General features: G+C 45.9%; 1 long non-coding RNA gene across 1 annotated transcript; it reads right to left on the bottom strand.

Moving 5' to 3' along the window:
• Positions 1-8,429: 8,429 nt before the first annotated feature.
• Positions 8,430-10,567, bottom strand: LOC145652090 (uncharacterized). Its single transcript, XR_014118309.1, has 3 exons — positions 9,698-10,567; positions 8,715-8,884; positions 8,430-8,621 (listed from the first exon to the last, which is right to left on the bottom strand). It is a non-coding gene; the product is annotated as an uncharacterized LOC145652090 (long non-coding RNA).
• Positions 10,568-13,538: the final 2,971 nt, after the last annotated feature.

The raw sequence follows: 13,538 nt of genomic DNA, 5'->3' as shown, positions 1-13,538 counted from the left end.
TTAAAATTATTGACAGATCCGATTAGGCTACAGATCCCTGTTTCACATTTCCAAGAATCCAGACTCCATGTGCTAGAGCTTGAAAAGACTCCAGACCCCATGTACTAGAGCGTGAGAAGACTCCAGACTCCATGTGCTAAAGTGTGAAAAGACTCCAGACTCCATGTGCTAAAGTGTGAGAAGACTCCATGTGCTAAAGCTTGAGAAGACTCCATGTGCTAAAGCGTGAGAAGACTCCATGTGCTAGAGCGGGAGAAGACTCCATGTGTTAAACTGGGAGAAGACTCCATGTGCTACACCGGGAGAAGACTCCATGTGCTAAAGCGGGAGAAGACTCCATGTGCTACAGCGGGACAAGACTCCATGTGCTAAAGCGGGAGAAGACTCCATGTGCTACAGCAGGAGAAGACTCCTTGTGCTACAGTGGGAGAAGACTCCATGTGCTACAGCGGGAGAAGACTCCATGTGGTAAAGCAGGAGAAGACTCCATGTGCTACAGCAAGAGAAGACTCCATGTGCTACAGCGGGAGAAGACTCCATGTGTTAAATTGGGAGAAGACTCCATGTGCCACAGCAGGAGAAGACTCCATGTGCTAAAGCGGGAGAAGACTCCATGTGCTACAGCGGGAGAAGACTCCATGTGTTAAATTGGGAGAAGACTCCATGTGCTACAGCGGGAGAAGATTCCATGTGCTAAAGCGGGAGAAGACTCCATGTGCTACAGCGGAAGAAGACTCCATGTGCTAGAGGCTACAGGGCTTCTATCTATAGCCGTTTTGATAAGAGAAGGAAAGAAATGTGATCTTTTTTTCAGAAGTGGGGAATGGCCCAAACTGAAAGGTATGTAGATTTAATATCAGAATAGAAAAGGCCACATAATTCTGACATAATAAAGGCTAAAATAAAGTAGTATGCTCCTTTTAGTAGCATGTCCTTTTAGTAGTATGTCTTTTCAGTAGTATGTCCTTTTAGTAGTATGTCCTTTCAGTAGTATGTCCTTTTAGTACTATGTTATTTCAGTAGTATGTCCTTTCAGAGGTATGTTCTTTCAGTAGTATGTCCTTTTAGTACTATGTCCTTTCAGAGGTATGTTCTTTTAGTAGTATGCCATTTCAGTAGTGTGTCCTTTCAGAGGTATGTTCTTTTAGTAGTAGGTCCTTTCAGTAGTATGTCCTCTCAATAGTGAGCTTTTAAAGCTCAATAATTAATTTTTGCTTGCCTTGGGGGAGGTGGTGTAGCAGCAGACTTGTGGCTTTAGAAGCAATGGCCAGTCAGATTTTGAACATTTCACTTTTATGTCTTTCAGAAGTGTGTTTAAGAATAGATGGGAATAACAGGAGCCTGAAAGAGCAAGATTAAGCTCTAAACGGGCACATTTTGGGCACCATAACCTCCTGTCATAATCTCTGTGTTTATGAATATCGAATTCAGAAGATGAAGCGAAAAGCCGTCTGCGAATTTGTGCCCACCTAGCGAGCGCTTTCAAAGAAAAAGCCACGGAGCTGAATTTGGAGGAGGGAAATCACAGAACTCGCCCGCTGGTTACCTTCCAGCCTTCTGCTTTTAGCCTCCACTCAAGCAGCTAAAGCTTCATCTCTCTCTCTCTCTCTCTCTCTCTCTCTCTCTCTCTCTCTCTCTCTTTCCTCTTATCTATCATTCCCTCTGTCCCCCTCCTCCTCTCTCTTCATCTCTTTCCTCTTATCTCTCATTCCCTCCTTGCCTTCTTTCACCTCCCTCTCTCCCTCTCACTCTCACTCATTCTCTCTCTCTCTCTCTCTCTCTCTTTCCTCTTATCTCTCATTCCCTCCTTGCCTTCTTTCACTTCCCTCTCTCCTTCTCTCTCTCTCTCTCTCTCTCTCTCTCTCTCTCTCTCTCTCTCTCTCTCCCCTGATCACAGTGATTGATTTTATGGCCACTCTTATCAAACGCAGCAGGCCTCATCAATGACAGTGTGGAGGATTGTGGTCTTTTTCTCTGTGGCATCCTAGTAACAGATAGGAAGTCTGGGAGTGAGTTGGTAAGTGAGTGAAAAAGCAAGAACGGAAAAGAAACAGATTCCAGCCATCCTGAGAACCAATTCACAGAGGGATTATTATGGGATTATAATGAGATTAGGGGCCTCTCTGATTAGCTCTCCCTCTCTCTCTCTCTCTCTCTCTCTCTCTCTCTCTCTCTCTCTCTCTCTTCCCCCTCTCTCTTTCTCTCCCTCTTCCTCTCTCATTCTACAATCAGGAAGGAGTTAAAGAATTAGTCATGGTTGGTTAGCAGCTGCTGCATTGCTAAACAGTTCATTAGGGGTCTTTACAGCCTACTCATACTTTGGGATAACTTCCTACCCCACTTGATATGATCTAATGGCAACGTCTGTCTAATTTTCCTTATCAAGTATCTTTACTGGGGCCTGCCTTAGAACATCAGTCTCCTGGTTTCATAGGCTATGGTGGGGGGAGGTAGTTCACATGAGGTAATTGTCTGGTAATTGCCCCCAGGTAATTGCTGTTTCGGTTTAAATCTGACGACTGATTTGATGCCTACCAGAGGAGGGTGCTGTGCTGTTAAAATAACAAGCAGAAATGGTGTGGAAAAAGGTGTGTTCGGAAGTATAATGGGATGGTTCCCTGGTATCTTTTGATGAATGGAAATTGTTTAGACACATACATATTCACACTTGATCATGTCTTAACACAGGCAAGGGGAAATAAGTATCTATAAGCATAACTGTAAATTTATACATAGCCAGAACAGAAATGTGAATTATATTTTAGGTAGACTTGTTCTTAAACATGAATTATTCAGACATTAAATGATTGTGTGTGTGTGTGTGTGTGTGTGTGTGTGTGTGTGTGTGTGTGTGTGTGTGTGTGTGTGTGTGTGCTTTCACTTTTCAACTTTATATATCACATTATTGCACGTTTTACGCATTTCGGTTAATAATGGAGAAAACACAACTGAACACAACTTACAATTACGCGCATATTTATTAAACTATCTGTTTATAATTATTGATTTGCAGTGTCGTTAAAATGCGGCAGTAATTAACAAGAACGATAATAACCGTGTAAATAATAGTATCCCTTAATCAGCGACGGGATAGCACGTTACTGCCCGCGGCGTCGGCCGTGCCCGGCGCGCAGCAGGCCCGCTGCGCTATGGAAACGGGGCGCGCCTAATTAGCCGGTGAAATCCTCCACCGGGGCGGTGGAGCGGAGCGAGGCAGGGCTATTGTACAGTGTCGCTTTTCTTCCCGTCAGTCTTTCAGCGCGGGCCTAGATTGGCGCTGTCCCCGAGTCTGTGGGAACCGGGGACGGCACTCTGACGCGGGCCCTCCTCAGGCCGACATCATTACACGGCCAATTAAGCTAGGTCAACGGGCGCTGGCGAGGGCAAGACAGCAGGGGCGATTGTTGTGTCTTGCCCCCCACCCCCTCTCCCTCTCTCCTCCCCCCTCCTCCTCTAACCTCTCCGTTCGCTAATCAACCTGCTCGCACAAGTCTCTCTTTTGGTTTAGTGTTGCGCTGGGGTATTAAAATTTAACTATCAATTTGACGACCAGACGCTGATCGCAAACAAAAAGAAAAAAGTGCTTAGCGTGTGAATCGTTACCTGATCAAACGAGGGTTATTACTTTTATGATCAATTGTTGGAGCTTGAGGCGACGAGAGGAAACAGGTGACTCGTTTTGGCAGAATAACAAACGCTGACGCTTTTGGGAGCCAGCTGCGACGGCTACACGCTCAGCTGGTATCGGACAAAGAGACAGGTGACCGAACGAGGATGTTTACCGCCGTGAAAAGGCCTGGAGGTGCTCGCTGCGCGGCTCGGGGCTGGGTGTCTCCCCGCTAGACCTGCACCTGGTCTGGCGGTCTTGGCAGCTCCGGGGCAGCTTCGCAGGTGTTCCACTCGCTTTTGTGTGACGGTCGACGCGGTGGTTCCTCTTCAGGACAAAACTACTGGGAGGGCGTGCTGTCCCAGCTGAGCCCTCATCGGAGGATAACAAGACCTCCCTTCTACCACATCCCCACCCTTTCCCCCCGAAGTACGAGAGACCACTGTCAGAGTGGGAGGCTTGGGTGGGTAATTGTATGTAATTAGCTATTTTAATTAGCCAACCAGGTGCTTGGGATACTCACACACACACGCACGCACGCACAGGCACCCGACAAAACACACTATACTACTAATTCTCTCTCTCTCTCTCTCTCTCTCTCTCTCTCTGTGTGTGTGTGTGTGAGTGAGAGAGAAAGAGAGAATATCTTTGTTGAACCAGCATGTATCCTTCAGCTCAACATCCCTTACACCATGCCTGTTAGTAACATTTTACCAACTCAGCTCCTCTGTGAGGCCTTCATGTCAGTCAATCTTCCTTATTGTGTCACCGATTTTCAGCAGCGTTTGTCATGACATAATAACCGGCCCTCAGTAAACACTTCACAATGATGTCATAATGATGTCATCTTCAAGCAACAGTGTCGAAGTTCGGCTTCTCTGAACACCTTCGCTTAGCTCAATCGTGACTAGAAGGTCACATTACACTGAATCATGTTCACTACTTGTTCACCAGTGTGAGCTTTAAAGCAAGCACAGTGTATTACTGTGAGAGACATCCGAGGTGACAGGTGTGCAGTAGAATAGATGTGACGGTTCATCTGGACTGCTACAGTAACACGTCTAAGATGGCGAGGCACTGCAAACTACTGTGAACGTTTTGTTTCAATGGCTGAGAACTAAAGTGTGTAGTACACCTATTTTATGTTTTTAGTTTTTTGTACTGCTGTACCCATCTACCCTAAATTCCCCATCTACCCTATAAAAAAAAATTTGAAAAAATTATATATATATATATATCCCATCATAGGGATCAATAAAATGTTCAATTCATTTCAAACCTTTGGTGTTTTCCTATAATTGGGAGCTCTGGTCTCCACAAAGAGATGAAAAAAATGTACACACACACACCCACACACACACACAAACAAACCAAAAGAGACAAACACAAGGGTTCTGCCACGTATGGAGATCTATACAATCCTGCATGTTCTTGTGTTGCTGGGCTGGCCTTGGGTGCTGTGTATAGGCTCTGATATAGACCTGCACAATTGATCAGTCCCCATTACACACTGCCGGTTCACCAAGACATTGTCCAGCCTGGGCTTGTTTGGAATAATTAGACTTCTGAAGTGTTGCATCCAGCCTGGGCAGAAGGTGCTAGCGCCTTTGTGCGGTTTCATCTCTTTCAGTCTTCATTGATTGGGGGCAGAGTAGCTAGCTTCAGTGCACATGGGAGTTTTATATATATGTATCAAAAGCTGAAGGCTGCCGCTGTACCCAGTGCTGGAACCCAGGTCTGACAGGAGGTAACGTGAGCTCTGACCACAGAACCAGAGAGCCAGTTCTCAGAGAACCCATTTAACCTTCCTAAGAGGCGGTCTCCATCACTATCCTCCCCTTCAGAGAGTGATGGTCTCTGTCACAGTAAATATATCTTGGATGACTACAGCTATTAGCAATAAACCTCAGGCCGTGATCGTGTGTGAGTGTTGAGGTCGTGATCGCGTGTGTGTTGAGGGAGCATTTAGAGTAGGGTCTGAGCACCGTGGCTTCCCTCCGTGTCTGGGAGATAGTACCTGGTGAAGCACTCTGCTGTTACCTGATCTGAGATGAAAGCTCCCTCTGGCTCTTTGATGGACAGGTTGAATGGGAACACTTACTGCACGGTGATAGACGGGGAGAATTAGGAGAACAATGCAGGCCAAATTATAGCCTTTTGCTGCGGGAGTCACTGATACCTACACACACACGCAGGCTGGCACACACCCAGGTAAACCTAATCTGAGCAAGAGGTGTGTGTGTGTGTGTGCATGCATGCGTGTGTGTGCACGTGTTTTAAAGAGTTTATAACTCCTTATAATGTCTGCAATGGTTAATGTTTATTACTCCTTAAAAAATCCTTTTTTGAAAAACTTTTGGCAGACTCGTACTGATAAGTGACCCAGGTGCATGAAGGATGTGGCAAATGACCTATGACCTATGCACAAGCTTCTTCATACGTTCATATAGTAACGGTGTGACGTGACAATCCCTCCTACGCAGGCAGCCTTACCCCCACATCTGCCTGTGCTCTCTGCTGCCACGGGTCGAACTTCATCTTGATCACATTACAGAGAAGAGTATGTGGGCTGATGCACAGCAGGATTACTATGAGATTATAATGAGATTAGCAGTATCAGAGGTGTCTGTCTGTCTGTCTGTCTCTCTCTCTCTCTCATCGCTAAAAGCACAGACCCCCTGCCTGATCGGACCGCCTACTGATTCAGAGTCGTATGTTTCTAGGGGGCTGAACTGGACCGATAGGCACGCCATTTAGGATATCCTGCAGTCAGGCCTTGTGCCTTCAGTGCATAACTCTCTTAGCATTATATGTATACACTGATTCATTATATTGTCTGTGGCAAATTAAAGTAGTAGTCATCTACTCAGATTAAACCTTGTAAATATAAAATGCCTAATTCTTTTATTAAATTAACATTCACTTCAGCTATAAACCAAATACCCAACACAGGCTTCTACATTTTCCTATGAAGCGCATCGCAGTGAACGAAACAGTTTTCAGAGATTCTGCTCCCTGTCTGTAGCTCCTGCCTGGTTTCATCTGACCACTCAGGACTGGAATACGAGATGTCTGAAGTCCGGTTCTGGAGGCGTTGACTGGTGCTAGATGGGCATGTGGTGGACCAATCGTCCACAACTTGATCCTCAGACCTTCCGTTGTGCGTATAGGATTGGCTTACAGACGACTGACGAGGCTTGGCTATCATCCCAGACTCTAGGTGTTGGACAGGTAAGACTAGGTGCGCTCACAAACACACATCCTAATACAGTCTAGAGTAATTACTGTTTAGTATTACAGTCATATCACATGACACCACATTAAGTTTTATTAATGTCTGGCCTATTCATTATTTAGAATAGTGTTTGGCACCCCAGCTACACTGTGTTATAAATATCACAGTTTATGAAACGGAGAATGATAGACCTTGTTTTAAAACTGATTTACATGTATTTACTTGTGTATATTAATTAGAACGATAAGGCCAGGAGGCCGATCAAGGGTTAGGCCTAGTGACTAAGGGGCTGGAGCACTAAGGGTCATATGCTTGCAGGGTATCATGGGAAATGGTGTCTTTATAAGTTACCTATTCACTCAACCCTGATGTTGTGTGCTTTAACAAGGCCTATTACACTGTCAATCCAGGCTAATAACCGTTGCCACTCCGACGGCCTGTGCCCGTGACAGCCTTGTAAATGAGAACACCTTCTCAGTACACCTTCCATGGTAACATAATAAGTTCACCGTAGGCAACTGATGTCAGGTAAGGAGCGAGTAGTTTAATAATTCTGCATTTTATTCTGTTTTCCATTTCTAATGGAAAGGTACACAGACCCACACATTCCTTGTTCAAGCCAAGTAAGCCCAGTCAAGCCATTTTAAACATAGGTGAAGTAGCCATGCTTTATAAAATTAATTTTAAAAAGCCTACCCTCAGTTCTGCCTTTCTGCAGAAGAATTATTCACAAGCGAGATTCCCTACTTGAGTGATATTTTGAGCACACTTTTGAATGTCATTTGAGCTGGTCATTCCACTGACAATACATGAAGAGGTCTCGTCGGAGTAGACAGTATGGTGGTGGCTTGTCTGAGTAAGCTCTGATAAAGCCACACACTTTGTTTTTTGTATGGATTATGTGCCATGCTGTTTTGCTGCATGAGGGTCTCTATGATGGACTGCAGGCTTTATTTTAGCCTTTCGGGTGCTACAAATTCCCTCATGAAGTTGAAAGGAGTCAAGAATCTTTGTTGAAATGCAAGTTGATGATAACAGCTCTTCATGATACTAGTTGCAAAGATGTCTTTGGTATGCTATGGAGCCTGTGTTTGCTATGCTAAGGGATCTGTTTGGCCTGATATGGGGTCTGTTTGGTATGACAAACAGTTTTTTCGCTTCATTAGCTCAATAATAGGTTAATATCGATATATATTTGCACAAATCAGGTGTGAGACAAGACCTACACTGCACATCAGACAGTTCCTCAGTGACTCAGCTGGGGAACCTGGCACACGCTCACTTCAGGCCAAGTTTGTACAGTACAATCGAAAATGGACTTACACCCAATATATGTATTTTGTTCTGCCACCAAATTCGCTTGATGAAATAAGAGATGGGCAGGGCGCTCAGGCTTGCTCAGACCTGAGATATAACAGCAAAACTATGGTATTCAGCTCCACAAGGATCGGTCTGGGCACCTCCTTAGTTCGTGAGCCAAAATGGGGAGGGGAGTATTACTACATTCCAAACTGGAAGTCATTACCATTTTTTAAAAAAAATCTGAAATCATTAGTATCATGAGACATCACATGGTTAAGAGTTTTAATAAACCCTTTCAGGTCTTTTTATCATTCTGCAATAGTCACAGAGCACATTTACCTGACGCACGAGGAGTTCCCTCTTGGGTTAAAGACGAGATACATTAATCACAGTGAAGAGCTTGAAAGGAGGGAAGACTTGGAAGACTCAGCATCAGGACGAGCAAAAATTCAGCTTTGAAGCCCTAGAAGAGCTGGTCTTAAAGGAGGCAAAAATAAGCACCATTTGCATTACAGTATCTTACAGTATCAGTCCTTATAATGCAGGAATGTCAAAAGAACGTGGACTTACTGGGAACGTGCCAGTTTGCAGGGTCATGCTTAAGACGGCAGAAGTCTCTCAAGTGCAGATGTGTTTTCCTTCGAGTCTTGTGAGGATCTGTACGCAGTCAGCTGGGGCTCCAGTTGCAGTCTGCATGGGGCTCAGTATGTGCTGAGCAATAACGCTTTTCAACAATCGAGCTTTATGCAGAAATGAAGCTTACGTCAAAGAAGTACATTTGCAAAATGAAGATACAGTTGCTCGCAACCCAGTTTCCCCCCATAAACACAAGCAAAAGGTTTCCAACAAAATATGGCGGATAAAGAAAGAGACATTCCCCAAAAGATAAAAGAATTGGATGCATATAATAGTCAGACCTATTAATTCTAGTGCAGGCCAGACTACATTATACATAAGGAGATGACCCCCCCCTTCTACACTACATCCTGGTCCTCTCTTCTAACACAGACTCCTCCCTTCCTTCGTCCCTCTCCATACACCTCAGCTGTGGCTCCATCCCAACAGCCTCCCGCTCCCCTGCTGAGTGCACTCCATTACGGCCTCGCTCCCTACGCACTCCACCTGACGCACTAAAAGCCAGGCTCGGGTTAAGAGGTGGGAAAATGGGGCTCGGGCCGAAAGGACGGGGCCATTCAGTCCACTGATTGCTGATGTGTCAGTAGGGGGGAGAGTGTGATAATAACACTCACTTGTTCACCTCTCCCGCCTTTTCTCCTTTTAGGGATAGTGGAACGCGGAAGGTTCAAATGGACAGTGGGTATAGGGGGCGTGTGTGTGTGTGTGTGTGTGTGTGTGTGTGTGTGTGTGTGAGTGTGTGAGTGTGAGTGTGAGTGTGTGTGTGAGTGTGTGTGTGTGTGTGTGTGTGAGTGTGAGTGTGTGTGTGTGAGTGAGTGTGTGTGTGTGTGTGTGTGTGGGTGTGTGTGTGTGGGTGTGTGTGTGTGTGTGTGCGTGCGTATGTCTGTTCGTTGCGTGTGGTAATAACTTTAACTCACATCTAAATGTCACAGAAAAGCAACCTGCTTGTGAAAAGAACACGCTGCTTTAGTGTGAAAGATAACTCAGTCTTTGTCTCACTTATACTATCACAGCTTTTCATGACTGCTTCCAAGATCCCCACTGGTTGGAAAGAGAAAAGACAGGAATGGTGGCGTCAGTAAAAGGAGAGAGGAAAATAAAGCGAGAGACAGAGAGAGAGAGAGAGAGAGAGAGAGAGAGAGAGACACTATACACTGATTTACACTGATTCAACTTTACTTGCTTTACTTTTACTTTACTTACTCCTTTACACTGATTCAACTTTACTTACGTTTATCGACACTGATGCCTTGGCTCCTGACCACTGTCCTTGGAAAACCACAGAAAGGGGCAGTTCTAAATAAGTTCTGAATAAATTAGGACTTCCATTATTAGGCTGTTTTAGTAGCATGAGACTAAATGGTAGGGCCTGACTTGTCCAAGAAGAAAAACATTCATGATCTTGTAATTCATTCAAAATAATAAAACATTAAAGAAAGCTGGAAACGTATTTCCGAACACCATGAATGCTATGTAACATATTTCTTCCATGTTTTCATGAACCCAATCTTCCCTTGTGCCTTCAGAAACTTCAGCTCTCCATTGCATCTGCCAGCCTGCATTAATTGATGAAATACCGTAGCAATCAGCCGCTGGTTGCCTCCACGCTGTCCTGCCAACAGCACGCACGCACTCAGAGCAGACGCTGAGCCAGCCCACGATGTGCCACGTCATGCACAGGCCAGAACAGTCTCTCTCTCTCTCTCTCTCTCTCTCTCTATCCTTCTTTCTATCTCCCTCTCTCCTTTTTTATCTTCTCTCCTTCGTATCTCGCTCTTTTCTCACTCTTTTCTCGCACTTTCTTTCTCTGTCTCTCTGTCTCTCTCTCTCTCTCTCTCTCTCTCTCTCTCCGTCTCCCCGGTCACCGAGAGGGGAGGGTGTTTGTGTGCAGTGGTGGGTGATACAGAGTGGCAGAGGTGACTGAGTCTCACACAAAGGCAAACACAGCTTCCCCTGTGCAGTGGGCCCTGTGAAATCGTTTCACTGCCAGCCAAACTTCCAGAATCCCTCAAAATGGAGAGTAGCCAAGCAGCAGGATGGGAGGGGGAAAGGCGAGCAGGATGAGGAGGAAAGTGGGGGTGTGGTGGGGTGAAGGGGGGTCCAGAATCACTAAGCTCCGTTCATTAACCTCGTCTCAACGTGGTCCAGCAAATACACCTCCTCTAATCTTGTCAGGCACAACATGAGCTAGAGCAGAAACTGCCAGTGTGTGTGTGTGTGTGTGTGTGTGTGTGTGTGTGTGTGTGTGTGTGTGTGTGTTCAGAAAAGCAAAAAGTGAATGAAAAATGGAAAAAAAAAAAAAAGAGTTCCAGTTAATAAGAAAAAAAGCTAACTTAAGAGCAGGCCTACAGCTGCTTTGTGCACATAGCACTACACCGATATAGGACATGATAGTTAACTGTATTTTTGTGTTTATATTCTGCGGTGAATACATTTGTTTTCAGCTGCAGATCACTTCATAATACAGAAATCATCATCATTCGAAAATCAAATCCCTAAAAGTAGACTTACTAGAGTTGCACGGGGTCCTAAAATAGTCTCGTAATAACCGACCACCGTTTCCAAATTCTCCCAAAGGAGATTAAGTGCATTTTGATTGCTTGAGAACACTGCATACTATCAGGCCGCCTTCAATTAGATGCCCAATTAGCGCTGGTCCGAACTCGGCAGGTGCGAGGTCGCGGTGCGACCAGGCAGCCAGCGCAACGGCCGCGGGGTTGATTTCCACTGCTACCGTGGGCAGTCAGGATGTTATTATCCAGGCTTGAGATCTGCAGACTAATGTGGTCGCAACTGCACGGAGCCGGGTCGCACGCAGTGAGGAGGTGCGGTGAGTCCGCGAGCGCTGCTATTCAGGCTTTCGGGGTTTGGACGTAGGCTTCACTCACTGCCGCGAGGGAAAACGTTAGAACAAAAACGCCCGTCAAAGCGAGAGTTGGGAGCCGAAGCTAATTTCTGCCGCCCTTTTAATAGATTTAGCATAATTTATTCCTTTTTATGTAATGCCGTCATTATTAACCTATTTTTTTTTTTAGAAGTAGGCTACAGACTTGTCAGAGTAGGCTTACTCATCTAGGTTATAAGGTTTTTGAAGAATACAGAACCAAACGCCTGTTTACATGAAAACAAATGTTTACCAAAAAAAAAAAAAAAAAAAAAAAAAAAAAAAAAGACTGTCAGAAAGAAAACGTTAAAGTGCACGAGCCCGCGCGCGCTCGCCTCACACCGCGACTCGGTCGATGCAAAAACAAAGGTCACAACTTTTTTTTGGAAATGTCACTCACTCGCTCTCTCGTCACTTAGTGGCCTGTTTGGGCGGGAGGGGGCTTGGTCCCCTCCCTGCCGCCGAAGGGCCCGGAATAAAGCGCCGCCGCGGCACCGAGACCCGGCGCTGTCTGAAAGTGTGGAGGCGGCCGGAGCAGTGCCGCGGGAGACCATTGTCGCTCCGCTCGCGCCGCAGGCAAAGCGAGGAGGCGGGTGGCCCGGCAGGACTGCTGCAGCCCAATAGAGGCGTACGGCTCGCGAATACCCGCGCGCCGCTGTGCCCGCGGGCTGCAAGTGGGCTCTGCCCCTCTCCCTCGCGCAGACACGCACGCTCGCTCACTTAGCACCGAGCCTATAAGCAAGACTGTGCTTCTAGAGAAACTACTGTGGTTTAAAGAGATAGAAGTGTTTAATCAGCGGCGGTTCTTCCCATACGCAAACTACGGGGCTGCCGCCTCACCGGACAAGGTGGCGACACCCTGTTGCAGTAATCTGAAGCGCGCAGGGAAAGCCAACAGGCCTAAATAGATTACGATGTTAACGTGATAGTGTGCCTGGCCACGTTGTCAAGTGTAACGCAGAGATACGATTTTTAAAAATCCGTTAACGTTATCCAGAGTATGAATATAGTTGGTAGGCAGATAGAATGGCTTTAAAGGGCTCTTACCTTTGAGGCCTGGACAAAAAAGTCAGGTCAGGGGCATTACTAGTCAAGTTTTGTTTAGGTGCAGCAAGGTTGGGACTGGTACTGACCTGCTGACTGTGCTGTATTTAATTCATTGTTTCTTATCAAAACCTGATGACCCTGACTCAGAGGGAGTCACTGTTAGGGATTAGTTAGGCATTCACTGGAACAAACTCGTGGATCCACAGTGTTCTCATATGAGTAAAAATGCTCGAATAAGCTAAACAGCACCAAAACATGTCCCGGACTTGAAGGAATACTCAGGCGAACACACTAATGTTGCTTTTAATTGACATTAACATGACTTTAACAGGTGGACACCAAGTAACATTATATACATAATGTTAGTGGTCATACTAGCTGGTTTCTACTAGCTTTCATGTACCCTGTTATCATGGCCAAAATGCCTTTAACTCGGTATCGGCCAAGAGTCCCATTGATTGGATGTTTAATTTTCAGAGAGAACGACGTGGCCGCTAAGAGATACGTGAGAGTTACCTGAGGTATGGGTAATCAAGGCTGGGTTTGGAACAAAGCGTCCGGACAGAAAGCTACACTGCCCCTGCTCAGGTTTCACGACCTGCTACGTCTTTGGACCGTACAAAGTGCGACGTAGCTGTGGTAACAGGAACCAGGGCCCTAACCAGCCGAGTCTGGCCGTCTGTCAAATTCATTGTGTTTGTCTCATCTGAAACAAGACACCACGAGTTTGTACGTGTGTGTGGGGTGGATGGTTCAAAGGGTCTGGGGGCATCAGACGTGACCCCGGAGTGATGGCAAACCGTGACCCGTGCTCACGATATCAAAGA

The sequence above is a fragment of the Electrophorus electricus genome, chromosome 18 (genome assembly GCF_041902795.1).
Source record: "Electrophorus electricus isolate QZ-2024a chromosome 18, ASM4190279v1, whole genome shotgun sequence".
NCBI classification, from domain to species: domain Eukaryota; kingdom Metazoa; phylum Chordata; class Actinopteri; order Gymnotiformes; family Gymnotidae; genus Electrophorus; species Electrophorus electricus.
The sequence above is the reverse complement of the archived record's forward strand: the minus strand, read 5'-3'. Positions and strand labels throughout refer to the sequence as shown.